Genomic DNA, 16,552 nt, shown 5'->3' with positions numbered 1-16,552 from the left:
TTCTGACTTTCGATCTAGTGGTCTTTTCACTACTCAAAGATAGGAGGAATTATAGGAGGTAAAGTCCAAAATCAATTCAACAACCTGCAGCTGTCTTTTTTTGGAAATTGACTAGTGATCAATAAATAAAAATAGAAATGTTAGACATAGATTGATATAAATATTTATAAAGCACGATCCTGTCTTGGGGAGTTTGCAGTGTAGTTGCAGATAGGGTAAATAAGATTAAGAAAGTGATTCAGAGAGAATTCTGTGAATTATGGTAGCAGTATGCCTCACCAAGGGCTTCCCTCGTAGCCCAGTTGGCAAAGAATCTGCCTGCAATGCAGGAGACCTGGATTCGAGCCCCAGTTCAGGAAAATTCCCTGGAGAAGGAGATGGAAACCCACTCCAGTATTCTTGCCTAGAGAATCTCATGGACAGAGGAGCCTGGCAGGCTACAGTCAATGGGGTTGCAAGAGTCAGACACGACTTAGCGACTAAACCACCAGCACCATACCTCAGCAGAGAATCTACTTTGAAATTTCACACTTAGTTAGGCTCACTGCAGAATCTCATTGCACAGGTAACACATGCCATCAAAGCATGGTTCCATTATTGCACATGTGTGCTCAGTTGCTCAGTCGTGTCTGACTCTTTGCAATGCTGTGGACTGTAGCCCACCAGGCTCCTCTGCATATGGGATTTTCCCAGCAAGAATACTGAAGTGGGTTGCCATTTTATCCTCCAGGGAATTCTTCCTGACCCAGGGATCAAACCCAAGCCTGCTGTGTATCCTGCGTTAGCAGGTAGATTCTTTACCACTAAGCCACCTGGGTAGCCCAATTCCATTATTACTCAGCTACTGAAAAGAATGAAATAATTCTGTTTGCAACAATGTGCATGGATCTAGAGAGTATTATGCTTAGTGAAGTAAGTCAGAGAAAGACAAATACACTATGTTATTTATATGTGGAATCTAAAAAAAAAAAATAAACGAATGAACACAACAGAAGCAGACTCACAGCTACAGAGAACAAACTAGTGGTTACCAGTAGGGAGAGGGAAGTGGGGTGGGGCAATATTGGGGAAAGAGAGTAAGAGGGACAAACTACTGTGCGTGAAATAGATAATCAGCAAGGTTATACTCTATGGCGTTGCACAAGGAAATAGAGCTACTATTTTATAACAACTTTAAATGGAGTACAGTCTATAAAATACTGAATTACATAAATATTAAGCATGATTCCATTCCCAAAATTTCAGTATCTAACATGGGTTTATGGAAGACTTTCACTGACAAGATAATAACTCCCAGAGGTCAGTGACTGCACCTGCTATTTTCAGTACTACATATATTGCGTGCAGCTTGAATGAAGCACAACCCGTATTACTGAGTTTTTAAAGACTATTTTTTATGATTTCATAATTTAAGACTACTTTTAGAGCAGTTTAAGGTTCACAGCAAAATGAAAAGATTTTTCCATATTATCTCCCTGGCACGCATAGCCTCCCTCATTATCAACAACCACCACAAGAGTGGGATAGTTGATAAACCTGCATTGATGAATCATAATGGCCCAAAGTCCATGACTTCCCTGTTGCTCAGACGGTAAAGAATCTGCCTGCAACACAGGAGGCCTGGGTTCGATCCCTGGGTTGGGAATATCCTCTGGAGAAGGAAATGGCAAGCTATTCTAGTATTGTTGCCTCAAGAATAACATGGACAGAGGGCCCTGGTAGGCTACAGTCCATGGGGTCACAAAGAGTCGGACACGGCTAAGGGACTAACACTGCTACTACTAATGACCCAAAGTCCATAGTTTACATTCTTGGTATTGTTTCTTTTCTGGGGTTTGAACAAATGTGTAATATATATTCATCATTATGGTATACACAGTATTTTCACTGCCCCCCAAATCCTATGCCTTCCACCTATTCATTCATCCTTACCCTTGGCAACCACTAATCCCTTTACTGTCTATAGTTTTACTTTTTCCAGAATTTCATGGAGTTTATATCACATGGAATTTAGTCTTTATGATTGATTTCCTTCACTTAATAGTATGCAATTAAGTTGTTAATTGTTCAGTAGCTCAGTTGTGTCTGGTTATTTGCAACTCCATGGACTGCAGCATGCCAGGCTTCCCAGTCCCTCACTATTTGCTCAAACTCATGTTGACTGAATCAGTGATGCCATGCAACCATCTCATCCTCTGTCACCCCGTTCTCCTCTTGCCCTCAGTCTTTCCCAGCATCACGGTCTTTTCCAATGAGTCAGCTCTTCTCATCAGGTGGACAAAGTATTGGAGGTTCAGCTGCAACATTGGTCCTTCCAATGAATATTCAGGGTTGATTTCCTTCAGGCTTGACAAGTTTGATTTCCTTGCTGTCCAAAGGGGCCATCAATAGTCTTCTCTAGCACCACAGTTCAAAAACCTCAATTCCTTGGCACTCAGCCTTCTTTATGGTCCAATTCCTACATCTGTACATGACTGCTGGAAAAAACATGGCTTCAGCTATGTGGACGTTTGTCAGCAAAGTGATGTCTCTGCTTTTTCTTCCAAGGAGCAAATGTCTTTCAATTTCATGGCTGCGGTCACTGTTGGCAGGAATATTGAAGCCCAAGAAAATAAAATCTGTCAATGTTTCCATTTTATCCCCATGTATTTGCCATGGTGTAATGGGACCGGATGCCATGATCTTCGTTTTTTGAATGTTGAGTTTCAAGCCAGCTTTTGCACTCTCCTCTTTCACCTCCATCAAGAGGCTCATTAGTTCCTCTTCCCTTTCTGCCATAAGGGTGGTGTCATCTGCATATCTGAGGTTATTGATATTTCTTCTGGCAATCTTGATTCCGGCTTGTGCTTTATCCAGCCCAGCATTCTGTATAATGTACTCTGCATATAAATTAAATAAGCAGGGTTACAATATACAGCCATGGTGAACTCCTTTTCCAATTTTGAACCAGTCCATTGTTCCATGTCTGGTTCTTTCTAACTGTTGTTTCTTAACCTGCATACAGGTTTCTCAGGAGGCAAGTAAGGTAATTTGGTATGCCCATCTCTTTAATAATTTTCCACAGTTTGTTGTGATCCACACAGTCAAAGGCTTTGGTGTAGTGAACGAAACAGAAGTAGAAGTTTTTCTGGAATTCCTTTGCTTTTTCTATGATCCAATGGATGTTGACAATTTGATCTCTCGTTTTTCTACCTTTTCTAAATCCACTTTGTACATCTGAACTTTCTCAGTTCACATACTTTTGAAGCCTAGCTTGACGTATTTTGGTGTTACCTTGCTCACATGTGAAATGAGTGCAATTTTCTGGTAGTTTGAACATTTTTTGGCAGTCCCCTTCTTCAGGATTGGAATGAAAACTGACCTTTTCCAGTGCTGTGGCCACTGTTAAGTTTTCCAAATTTGCTGGCATATTGAGTGCAGCAGTTTAACAGCGTCATCTTTTAGGATTTGAAATAGCTCAACTGGAATTTAAATTATAAGTTTCCTTTATGTATTTTCATGGCTTAATAGGGAAAAGTTGCTGCAACGAGCCATAAATGATGCTGAGATTCATGGCCTCAGGAAGAGAGGAATTCAATCCAGGGCCAATGACTTGGCTTGATCACTCAGATCTTTTTGTGTAGCAAAGTTTTATTAATGTATAAAAGAGATAGTGAAAGCTTCTCGCATAGACACCAGAAGGGGAAAGAAAGTGACCCCTTGCTAATTTTTAGCAAGGGGTTATATACCTATTAGCAAGCTGCTAATTAGAGAAAGGAAACACCTCAAAACTGGGAGAGTAGCACCAAGCCCCTCACCCACAACATGAATTTTGAGATAACATTGGCACAAGGTGATTCATCCTGGGTCATAAAAAAATTGACATGAATCTTGATGAAATACAGATTTCCCAGCTGGGTCAGGCATCAGGACTAGGAGGTTCTCAACTGATCAATACACATCTTCTCCAGGCTAGAGCGAATCTTATGCAGGCTTCAAATCTTTATCCTAGACAAGTGCAGCAGCCTGGTCAGATGAATTTCTATAACACTGCCCAGTCACCAAGTGCTCTCCAGCAGGTTACAGTACCTTTACCAGCATCCCAGCTTTCTTTGCCTAATTTTGGATCTACGGGACAGCCTTTAATTGCTCTGCCTCAGACTCTTCAGCCCCCATTACAGCACACTACCCCACAAGCACAGGCCCAGAGCATGAGTCGCACTGCACAAGTAAGCCAGCCTTTCAGGGGATTGATCCCTGCTGGAACACAGCATAGCATGATCGCAACCACAGGAAAAATGTCTGAAATGGAACTAAAAGCCTTTGGAAGTGGCATTGATATAAATCCAGGCACTCCTCCAATCAGTGGCAGAAGCACCACACCAACATCTAGTCCTTTCCGGGCTACTTCCACAAGTCCGAACAGCCAGTCCAGCAAAATGAACAGCATTGTCTATCAGAAGCAGTTCCAGTCAGCCCCTGCCACTGTGAGAATGACACAGCCATTTCCTACACAGTTGGCACCCCAGGCAAAGCAGAGAGCAGAGGTTCTTCAGTCCACGCAACGGTTCTTCTCTGAACAGCAACAGAACAAACAGATAGGAGGCAAAGCCCAGAAAGTGGACAGTGACTCAAGTAAACCTCCTGAAACCCTGACTGACCCTCCTGGCGTCTGTCAGGAAAAAGTAGAAGAAAAGCCACCCCCTGCACCCACCATAGCCACGAAACCTATTAGAACTGGACCAATCAAACCTCAGGCGATAAAAACCGAAGAAACAAAATCTTAAAGGCTGTGGGTTATTGCAGGGGGTGGGGGAAGGGAGAGGGGAAAGAGGGAGGATGAAGTTAGACAATGCCGTCAGCCAAAGAGGTAAAGTGGTCTTTGACATTATCCTGTCCAGAGCTTGGAGGTGTGCAAGGGACATAGGAGCAATTTACACTGACACACAGCTGCTGCACCAATAAAATGAGGCTTTGCCAGCTTGCACCTACTGTATAACATGCACTCTGTTGACGGCCATGCATCTTCAGTCAGAATTTGTACAAGAATATGTGCACACATTCCTTGAGTGCATATAATGTAGAACTGAAATCCTTATGGTTAGATGAAACACCAGAAATATGAGGGAAATAACACCACAGAGGAACAGCTCGGCCTGAACAATGTGATGGTCCCAGCTAAGACATCAGATGTGGTTTCTTTGCTCCCTCGTGTTCTTGGGATATGGTTATAGCATTTATGGGCTTGGTGGTGAAGAACAGAAGATAACTGGTGCTGGATAGAGGAGCCTTATCTTTTATTACGGCAGCTTGCTATTTTTGTAACACTGATCTCCCCTTCTTCCTGGATGAGTGAGCAGATGATGAAATACTGACGTCAACATCCTTGAACATATCCATGTGGGCAGTGTTTGGCTACTGCTTCTGTTTGAAATGATGCTGTGTTTTGGTTGTGGCCCAAAGCTTTGAAGTGCTACTTGGCATCTCCTTTCTTCCATGAAGCTCTTAACCATTCAGACATGACGGAGTTGGTCAAATACTACTTAGGTTGAGTCCTGCTTGCCTCTCCTCAGTCATCTTTGTATGAATCCAGTGGTTGTTTTTTGTTTATTTTTTTAAACGGTTTTTAGCTGATGTTCATGAAGAGCAGTGAGTACCTAGAACTATGCCAATAAAGAAAGGAAATCCTATCTAAGAAGGTGAATTTCTGTACCAGAGCTGTGTCATAACCATCCTTTGGGCCCTCTGCTGGAAAAGTAGAATCAAGTCTCAAATAATGCCTTTTTAATTATATCCTCTAGTATTATAGATGTAGGACAGTACTGTATCATACCTCTGTGAATGTAAAATATCTTGTACCTGCTTTATGATATGTAGTAGTGACCGTGCTTTATCAGGTCTGTTTTTAATGATGTTATTCTAGAATGTTTTCTTTCCAGATGATGATTGAGAAACATAATTTTAAAAAATGGTGCCAGGTACCACAACAGTAACAGAACTTTGCTGTTTTCTGAGGTTTTGTTTTTTACCTTTCTTTCTTTTTAATGGAGTGTGCTGGATGTCTCTATAGTTTTGTTCAGATGACTGCAGAACTTGGAAAAGCTGTTGCTGCTATTGATGCATAACATACTGCTATTGGTCTTTTTATATAAATAAATAAATAAATCTATATATATATACATATATATATAATTTGAATTTTTGGAAACTTTAGCTGTGCTGTCAACTTTGGAAAAAGTATCCCAGTTGTACCGTGTTGGGTTGGCATTGTACAGAAATTAACAGCCATATTGGTCTAGAAACGTTAAACATAATTTTTTCCATTTGTACAGGGGTAACACACTGTATTAAATATGTAAGGTCTTATCTACATGGGTTTGATTACAGAAACTAATAAAGTATTCTCTAAATAATGAAAGAAAAAAAAAAGAAATACAGATTTCCCATCAAATACATAGTTCATTAACATAGCTTAAGATCTCTTCCAAAAAATTAGAGATACCAAGGGAACATTTCATGCAAAGATGAGCACAATAAAGGACAGAAATGGTATGGACCTAACAGAAGCAGAAGATATTAAGAAGAGGTGGCAACAATACACAGAAAAGTATACAAAAAAGATCTTCACGATCCAGATAACCACGATGGTGTGGTCACTCACCTAGAGCCAGACAACCTGGAATACGAAGTCAAGTGGGCCTTAGGAAGCATCACTACGAACAAAGCTAGTGGAGGTGATGGGATTCCAGTTGAGCGATTTCAACTCCTAAAAGATGATGCTATGAAAGTGCTTCACTCAATATGCCAGCAAATTTGGAAAGCTCAGCAGTGGCCACAGGACTGGAAAAAGTCAGTTTTCATTCCAATCCCAAAAAAGGCAATGCCAAAGAATGTTCAAAATACTGTACAATTGCACTCATGTTACACACTAGCAAAGTAATGCTCAAAATTCTCCAAGCCAGGCTTCAGCAGTACATGAGCCATGAACTTCCAGATGTTCAAGCTGTGCAAGAACTTCTAGATGTTCAAGAAAGGGCAGAGGAACCAAAGATCAAATTGCCCACATCTGTTGGATCATCAAAAAACATGTGAGTTCCAATAAAACATCTTCTTCTGCTTTATTGACTATGCCAAAGCTTTTGATTGTGTGGATCACAACAAACTGTGAAAAATTCTTAAAGAGATGGGCATACAAAACCACCTTGCCTGCCTCCTGAGATATCTGTATGCATGTCAAGAAACAACAGTTAGAACTGGACGTGGAACAACAAACTGGTTCCAAATTGGGAAAGGAGTATGTCAAGGCTATATATGTCACTCTGCTTATTTAACCTCTATGCAGACTACATCATGCGAAATGCCAAGCTGGTTGAAGCAAAGCTGGAATCAGGATTGACAGAAGAAATATCAATAACCTCAGGTATGCAGATGATACCACCCTTATGGCAGAAACTAAAGAGAATCTTGATGAAATTGAAAGAGGAGAGTGAAAAAATTGGCTTAAAACTCAACAATCAGGAAACTAAGATCATGGCATCTGGTCCCATCTCTTCATGGAAAATAGATGGGGGGGAAATGGAAACAGTGAGAGATTTTATTTTCTTGAGCTACAAAGTCACTGCAGATGGTGACTGCAGCCATGAAATGAAAAGAGGCTTGCTCCTTGGAAGAAAAGCTATGACAAACCTAGACAGTGTATTAAAAAGCAGAAACATTACTTTGCTCATAAAGGTCCATATAATCAAAGGTATAGTTTTTCCAGTAGTCACATATGGATGTGAGAGTTTCACCATAAAGAAAGGTGAGTGGCAAAGAACTGATACTTTTGAATTGGGGTGTTGGAGAAGACTCTTGAGAGTCCCTTGGACTGCAAGGAGATCAAACTAGTCAATCCTCAAGGAAATGAGTCATGAATATTCATTGGAAGGACTGATGCTGAATCTGAAACTCCAATACTTTGTCCACCTGATGCAAAGACCTGACTCATTGGAAAAGAACCTGATGCTGGGAAATATTGAAGGCAGGAGGAGAAGGGGACGATGGAGGATGAGATGGTTAGATGCATCACTGACTCGATGGACATGAGTTTAAGCAAGCTCTGGCAGTTGGTCATGGACTGGGAAGCTTTGTGTTTGCAAAGAGTCAGACACAACTGAGTGACTCAACTGAACTGAAAGAAAACATTTCCATAAGAAAAACGCATTGGCTAGTTCAAGGTTTGAGGTAAAGTAAAGTTCAGTGGGAACCAGGTGTCACCATGACAGCACAGAATTAGAAGAGAAAGTTTAAAATAAAGTCTGCCATTTGCAGTTTATTTTCTCCTGCCACTTAGGGACCTCTGACCTCCGTACCAAGGCTGTTAACACTCTCATCCCCCCTTTTCATTCAGGAGAATTATGTTGCCAAAGGAAAGGAGTGGCTTTCTCATTCTATAACTGCTTCTGTGCTGGTAAGCGGTGTCGTACCTAAATTGTTGATTCAACATGTTCCCCTAACTCTCATATTGCGGGTCTCTGATCCAGATGCCCCCAGTAATAGTTGGAGGAGACTGTGGCACTTGTAGGAGCCTGAACAACTATTTGTAACTAAAAAGCCTTCATGAGGCTAGAAACAAATCCAACTACAGTTACAGATGTTGGGAGCCAACAGCAAAACCAGAACAATCAGCAAAGTCAAAAGTCACATTGTGTCCATAGCTAAGGTACAAACTGTTGCATTAGTCCATTTTAGGATTGTTGCTGCTGCTGCTGCTGCATCGCGTCAGTCGTGTCCGGCTTTGTGGACCCCACGGATGGCAGCCCACCAGGCTCTGCCATCCCTGGGATTCTCCAGGCAAGAACACTGGAGTGGGTTGCCCTTTCCTTCTCCAATGCATGAAAGTGAAAAGTGAAAGTGAAGTCGCTCAGTTGTGTCCGACTCTTCTTGACCCCATGGACTGTAGCCTACCAGGCTCCTCCATCCATGGGATTTTCCGGGCAAGAGTACTGGAGTGGGATTGTTAGATATCATCAGATTAAGAAGAGGCATCGCATGTGATTTTTGTTTGTGATGGTAGTTGCAGACTTGGAGAAGTCCTTTCCTTGAAGTGGAAACACCCACTATGGGAAGCCTTCCACTAATGAGGTTGGGAGTGCTCCACAGACCCATTAATTAGACCGATTGTGGAATGTGGCATAGGAATGAGCCCAGCACAGGGAGATGTTGTCTTGAGTGTCAAACAGCAGACTCAGGAATTTTGGAGTCAGCAGAGGCAGGCCCACATAGATTATCAGGCCTATCTCCAAAGTTAAAAAGTAAAAGCGTAGAGAGTAAAGACATAAAATGACATCACTTAGTTTGGGCCAGGATGCACCCACAAATCAATCTCTGGTTCCTTGACAGCTGTGAGAGAAGAAAGAATAATCTGGTAAGGGCCTTCCCAGAGGGTCTCCAGAGGTTGCCCCCAAGGTCCCAATGTCTTTATCAGGACCTCGTTTCCTGGCTCAAACAGCAGCTTGCTTGACTCAAAGGCTGGGTCAGGAGTCACCTCCTGGAATTCCTGCAATGTCTGCTGAAAAGCTGAAAGTTGAGTTACATAGTTAGCTAATTCCAAGGCTTTAGGAAAATCTGGTGCAAGCCTTTAAGAATTTTTCACTGAGAATTTTCAGGAATTATTAATCATCTGTCCTCAGACTGTAACCATCCTTTATCAGTAATCTTTGCTCCTCTTTTCTATGTCTTTTTAATTCTTCCTCAGTATACTGTGGTTTTTCCTGTTCAACAGAACCTGTCCAGACCATTGGTGTCTGTAGTGAAAGGGGTTCCTAAAGTGCTGCTTTTCTCCTTTGGTAGTTAGCCAGCTGATTAACCTAGGCTACTTTACTCCTGTTCCTTCTGTGCCCTTTGTAATGTATAACAGCTACTTTTTTAGGGAAATACATAGCCATCAAAAGTCTTTCAATCTCTTTGAAATGCTTAATAGTTTCTCCTGTTGCTGTTTTAAACTGTCTTTCTTTTCGTATTGCAGCATGAGCATGTAATCTCAAGTAAGCCTATTTAGAATCAGTGTAGACATTTACTTGCTGCCCTTTGCTTAACTCTGAAGCTTGGGTCAGAGCCACAAGCTCTGCTAACTGAACACTCATTCCTGGGGAGAGCGACTTTGCTTCTAAAACCTGTTCAGCCATCACCACCGGGTAACCCATTTTCCGCTTCCCATCCCAAACAAAAGAACTGTCATCTGTAAATATTTCCATGTCAGAATTGTCTAATGGAGTATCCATTAAATCTTTTTGAGCTGTATAGTTTAAGGTTAAGGTTATAAATTGGGAACAATCATGATGGGGTGTTTCATTTTTCTTCTCAAGAAGGAAAATGGCAATATTTAAGTTCCCACAAACTTTAAATTTAGCTATTTGTCCTTCTAACAACAATGACTGATATTTAAGAAGCTGACGGTCTGTCATCCAAATATTAACTTTAGAGTTTAAAATTTCACTGACATTATGAGAAGTTAGTACAGTAATATTTTGTCCATTAATGAACTTAAGAGCTTTAGGCATTAGCAAAACAATAACAGCAATTACCCTTAAGAAATATAGCCATAGGATTTTTTTTTCAGTAACAAACTAAACTCTGATCCTGTGGGCAAGCTCAAAGTGGAAGCCTGCAGGAGAGCAGTTTGAAGAGCCTTAAAAGCCTCTTAAGTCTCTGGAGCCCAAACCAGCTTGTCGGTTTGGGCTTATTGAGTTTCAGTTATAAGTTTATATAAAGGCTGAACAAGTTCCCCATAGCCTGGAATCCAAATGTGGCAATAGGCTGGGATGCTCAAAAATCCTCTCAATTGTCTTAAAGTCATAGGTAAGGGATGATTTAGTATAAGCATAATTCTCTCAGGGCCTATGGCCCTCATCCCTTAAAGAAAAGAAAATCAATGACTGAAAAATACTTGGCTTGTTCAGAAATTTCAGACAATAGAGTGTAAGGATTAGGCACCATGGGATGTAAAGAACCACAGTCTCATTATTCATAGATCTTGAACTAGTCTCCAGTTATCATTTAACATTTTTTTACACCCAAAATAGAAGTGTTGCATGGACTGTTACAGGGAATTAATAGCCCCTGCTCCTTTAAATTCCCAATGGTGGATTTTAACCCTTTCTTAACCTTGGGTTTCAGTGGATACTACTTTTGATGTGAAAATATGTGAGAGTCTTTGAGTCTGACAGTGACAGAAATAGCATTCTGTGCTCAACCCACACTTTTTCCATCAGGCTTTACATTTTGTAGGATTTACATTTTGTTCAATTAATGGGAGAGAAACAGAGGGTCCATATTCATGAAAACAGAGACATGGACCTTGTTTAGTATATCCCTGCCCAAAAGGGTGAGGGAGACCCTGGACGTTCAGAAACTCTTGTGAAAACAGCACAGAGTCTCAGTTGCAGCTTAGAGGACAACTGAAATGATTACGTTTGGCTCATCCAGACAGTCCCATTATGGAAGTGGATTGAGGAGAAGGTCGGCCAGGGGCTTCAGTAAGCATATAGTGAGTTGACCCAGTGTCTAAAAGGAAATCAACTGATTGGTCCCCACAGTTATCAATACTTGGGGTTCCTCGGGTGTAATTAGGATGCGAGCTTGTGTGGGGACCCTTGGCCACCTTCAGTGCTGATTATCTTGAGAGTTGGTTCCCCTGGGGCCTACACTTCTGAGGGCAGTCTCGTTTCCAGTGTGGTCCTTTCCAGACCAAACATAGAGCCTGGGGGTGGCTTAGATGCCTGACAGCAATTCTGCTTGAGGTGTACCCCCTTTCTACAGTAACATCAAGTCTGTCCCTTTTCACCTGGGTCCCTCTGGGCATTTTTTTCCCCTGACTGTTACAGAGCAGATCTGAAAACCATCACTGGGACTTCAGTCTTTCCTGGTCTTTTTCTGCCTCTTCTCTTCTTCCTCCCTGCCATAATAAACTGTGTAAGCCAGTTGCAACAGGTTATCTAAGACTAATTTGGTCCATATGCCTGTTTTAGTAGCTTATGCTGCATATTTGGAGCTGACTGAGTGAGAAGTCTATCGTTTAAGATCATTCCTCCCTCCACACTTTTGGGATCAATCTCAGCGAATCTGTGAAGGGCCTCCTGTAGTCTATCTAGGAATTTACCAGGAGCTTCCTTCTATTCCTGTTTTATGTTTGCCAATTTGGCATAGTAAAAGTCAGTATGCACCTGCTTGAGTCCTGACAAAGTGACTCTAATCCCATCTTCCTTAAGCCGTGATATAGTCCAAGTCTGACTCTGTTGTGGGAACTGTCTGATTCCCAGTAGGGAAGGAGGCTATCTGGCCCTCCCCCCTTTTTGCTAATTCATCACCAAGCCATTTCATCTCCATAGGCAACAGCTTTTCCCCCAAACTCAAGTTTTTGAGTCAGGAGTTAGCATCTGTCCCAGGATATATTATATCTCTAAGTAAAGTTAAGCTCTGGGGTTTGAACTTATCCCAATTTCTCAAAATACATTTTAAAGAGGTGGTTCTGGAACTGCCAGCTCCCATCTGTAAGAGAAAAAACAGTGCCCAGTGCTCTTTTCTACTGGAGGCGTCCTTCCCTGCTCTAGATGGGGGTGGAGACAGACTTTCCACCAAAGCTTGCCTTTCCTGGTCAGACTCAGTCTGTCCCTTACTGATGCAGGCACCTTACTCATCCCTCTCGGTTCTACCACTGAGGCAGGTTGGAGATGCACCAGGGGTAGACCTGATGGCATCCCAGATTGATGTTCAGTTCCTCACCATTAAAACGTTTGTCTGATTCCTGCTCCTCCTCTGATGCCACCCAGAGTGCAACAGAGTAGCCTTCTGGGATGCCTCCCAAGCTAAGACCACTTGGGGAAGAACCATCCATCTTCCATGTGCCTATGCACATTCCTGAGTACAGTCCTGACAACAGTAGAAGTGGTGAGTCATAGAGGGATGAACATAAAACCCAAGATGTTTCTTCTGAGTGTCACTGCACCAGTATATGCGATAGTAAAAAAAGTGATGAAGGGCTGGCCAACGAGGGAAAAGTGATTTTTGCCCTTGAGCTATTGGGGCAATCCTTCCAATTCATTCCCACAAATTTCACAGAAAGAATATCTAAGGTGTTGAGACAAAAGGCATTGGAGGCTCCTTTGGTCCACTAAGAGCTAGCATTGAAGAAGACCATTGCACTTGCAATCTGACTAGATCCTGGAATCCCTGATCTGTGTCCTTATAAACCTCATGGTCACCAGCAGTGCTTCTATCCACATAGATCAGAGACACAACCATGTCAAAGACATACTTTCAGGTCACTGCCTTCAGAGGCAGGCAGCCAAGAGGCAGGCAGCGACCTCTAGCCTGAGAGACATTCCTGGAGCTAGAACTCCACCTCGCTCCTGAACGTGCTCTTGAAACTTTCTGCTCCTAGCAAGGCTAAGCTCTTCCAAACTTGGGGTCTAAGTAAAAGTACATAGTAACAGCATGGATTGCAAATCCCTTGAAAGCCTATGATCCAACAGATTAGGTTAGTGGTTCCAACTGCCAGGCGGTTACAAAATGGTCAAAGAGACCAGGAAAAGTTTGACTGGAAAAGGAGAGTTAGGTCCACACACTTCATGCATCTCTGGCTGCTCCCCCAGAGGAGACATCGGGTGCCTCTTGACTTTAGCAGGCCAGTATAATCCCCTGACCGGGTTTCTGCCATAAGCCATGTGAGGTCATCATGGAACCGCAGATTAGGATGCACCTACTGCTCCACACTTTTATGCGTCTCACACTTTCATTCAGTCTCTCACAAAGGCACACTGTAGAGTTAGTAAAGTCAAGCAGAAAACGTGTTTAATAAGAAAACAAAGAACTAGAGCTCCGAGTCTCCTTACCTTGTCCTGAAGAATCCTGGGCAAGCCCCTAAAATGAAAGGTTGCTGCTATGAGTCGTGAATGATGCCAGGATTTGTGGCCTCCAGAGGAGAAGAATTTGATTCAGGGCCAGTGATGAGGCTTAATCACACAGAGCTTTTTGTATAAAAGAGATAGTGAAAGCTTCTCACGTAGACATCAGAAGGGCACAGAAAGTGCCCCCTTGCTAGTTTTCAGCAAGGAGTTATATACCTATTAGCAAGCTGCTAATTGGAGAAAGGAAACACCTCAAAACTGAGAGACTGCACCAGGCCCCTCACTCACAACATGCATTTTGAGATAACACTGGTGCAAGGTGTCATCCTGTCAAACAATTGACATGAATCTTGAAGAAAGACAGATTTCCCATCAAATATGTAGTTCATTAACATACCTTACGAAAACATTTCCATAAGAAAAACACATTCATTTGCTCAAGGTTTGAGATAGTTAAGTTCAGAGCGAACCAGGTGTCGCCATGACAACACAGGGTTAGAAGAGAAAAGAGAAAGTCTGCCGCTTGCAGTTTATTTCCTCCTGCTGCTTAGGGACCTCTGGCCTCCCTACCAAGGCCATTAACACTCTCAATAGCTTATTGCTCTTTAGAACTGAATAGTAGTCCATTTTCTAACTATACCATAGCTTCTTTATTCAGTCATCTAATGAAGGACATCTTGATTGCTTCCAAATTCTGGTGGTTATGAATAAAGTTGTCATACATAACTGTGTACAGACATTTAGGTGAACCCAAGTATTCAACTCTTTTGAGTAATACCAAGGATCATGATTGCTGGATCATATGGTAAGAAAAATTTTAATTTTGTAGTAAACCGTCAAACTGTCTTTGAAAGTGGCTGTACTCCTTTTCATTCCAAACAACAATGAATGAGTGTTCCTGTGGTTTCACATCCTTACAGCATTTGGTGTTGCCAGTGTTACAGATTTTGGCCATTGTAGTAGATATGTGTTTCATAGTCTTAATTTCTATTTCTGTGATGACATATGAATATCTTTTCATATGCTTATTTTTTAAATTTATTTTTAATCGGATGATAATTTCTTTGCAATATTGTGTTGATTTCTACTATACAACAATGTGAATTAGCCATAGTATACATTTATTCCCTCCTTCTTAAACCTTCCTCCCCACTCATCCTAACCCTATAGGTTGTCACAGAGCACCTGATTGAGTTCCCTGTTTTATACAGCAAGTTTCCACTAGCTATCTATTTTACATATGGTAATGTATATGTTTCAATGCTACTCTCTCAATTCATCCCACCTTCTCCTTCCCACACTGTGTCCATGTCTGCTCTCTACATCTGTGTTTCTATTCTTGCTTTGCAAATAGGTTCATCAGTACAATTTTTCTAGATTCCATATATAGGCATTAATATATGCATTTATTTTCCTCTTTCTGAATTACTTCACTCTGTATAACAGGCTCTAGGTTCATCCACCTCAGTTCAACTGACTCACGTTCATTCCTTTTTATGGCTGAGTAATATTCCATTGTATGTATGTACCACTTCTTCTTTATCCATTTATCTGTCAATGCACATCTAGATTGCTTCCATGCCCTGGCTGTTGTAAATAGTGCTTCAGTGAACACTAAAGTACATGTGTCTTTTTCAATTATGGTGTTCTCAGGGTATGTGCCCAGTATTGGGATTGCTGGGTCATATGGTAGTTTTATTCCTAGATTTTAAGGAATCCCCATACTGTTCTCCGTAGTGGCTGCATCAATTTGCATTCCCCCTAACCGAACAGTGTGAGAGGATTCACTTTTCTCCATGTCCTCTCCAGTACACATGCTTTGTAGACTTTTGATGCTGGCCAATCTTACCACTGTGAGGCGATACCTCATTGTAGCTTTGATTTGCATTTCTCTAACAATTTTTGATGTTGAACATCTCTTCATATGTTGATTGGCCATCTCTACATCTTCTTTGAAGAAATGTCTATTTAGGTCTTCTGCCCATTCTTTGATTGTTTGTTTTTCTTATATTGAATTATATGAGCTGCTTGTATATTTTGGAGATTAATTCTTTGTCAGCAGTTTCACTTGCAATTGGAGAAGGAAATGGCAACCCCCTCCAATATTCTTGCCTGGAAAATCCCATGGGTGGAGGAGCCTGGTGGGTTACAGTCCATGGCGTCACATAGAGTACGACACGACTGAGTGAATAATGCTTCAGTTGCAATTGGGCTTCCCTGGTGGCTCAGACAGCAAAGAATCTGCCTGCAATGCAGGAGACCTGGGTTCAATCCCCGGGTTGGGAAGATCCCCTGGAGAACAAAATGTCTACCTACTCTAGTATTCTTACCTGGAGAATTCCATGGAGAGAGGAGGAGCCTAGCAGGCTACAGTCCATGGGATCCCAAAAAATCAGACACGACTTAGTGAATATCACTTTTCACTTTCACTTGGGATTATTTTCTCCCATTCTAAAAGGATTCTCTTTCCATCTTGCTTATAGTTTCTTTTGCTACGTAAAAGTTTTTAAGTTTAATTAGGTCCCAATTGTTTACTTTTGTTTTTATTTCCATTACTGTAGGAGATGAGTCAAAGAGGATCTTGCTGTGATTTATGTCAAAGTGTGTTCTGCCTATGTTTTCCTATAGGAATTTTATAGTTTCTGACCTTACATTTAAGTCTTTAATCCTTTTTGAGCTTATTTTTG

General features: G+C 41.6%; 1 protein-coding gene and 1 pseudogene across 11 annotated transcripts in view; both read left to right on the top strand.

The window, feature by feature from the left end:
- The window catches only part of GABRG3 (gamma-aminobutyric acid type A receptor subunit gamma3), a 681,490-nt gene that overhangs the window by 519,900 nt on the left and 145,038 nt on the right, over nucleotides 1-16,552 (top strand). The window lies entirely within an intron of this gene.
- LOC145530072 (protein PRRC2C pseudogene) lies at nucleotides 3,864-4,835 on the top strand (annotated as a pseudogene).

Source organism: Giraffa tippelskirchi, chromosome 12, assembly GCF_054371585.1.
Source record: "Giraffa tippelskirchi isolate mGirTip1 chromosome 12, T2T-mGirTip1v1.2.pri, whole genome shotgun sequence".
Lineage (NCBI taxonomy): Eukaryota > Metazoa > Chordata > Mammalia > Artiodactyla > Giraffidae > Giraffa > Giraffa tippelskirchi.
The sequence above is the reverse complement of the archived record's forward strand: the minus strand, read 5'-3'. Positions and strand labels throughout refer to the sequence as shown.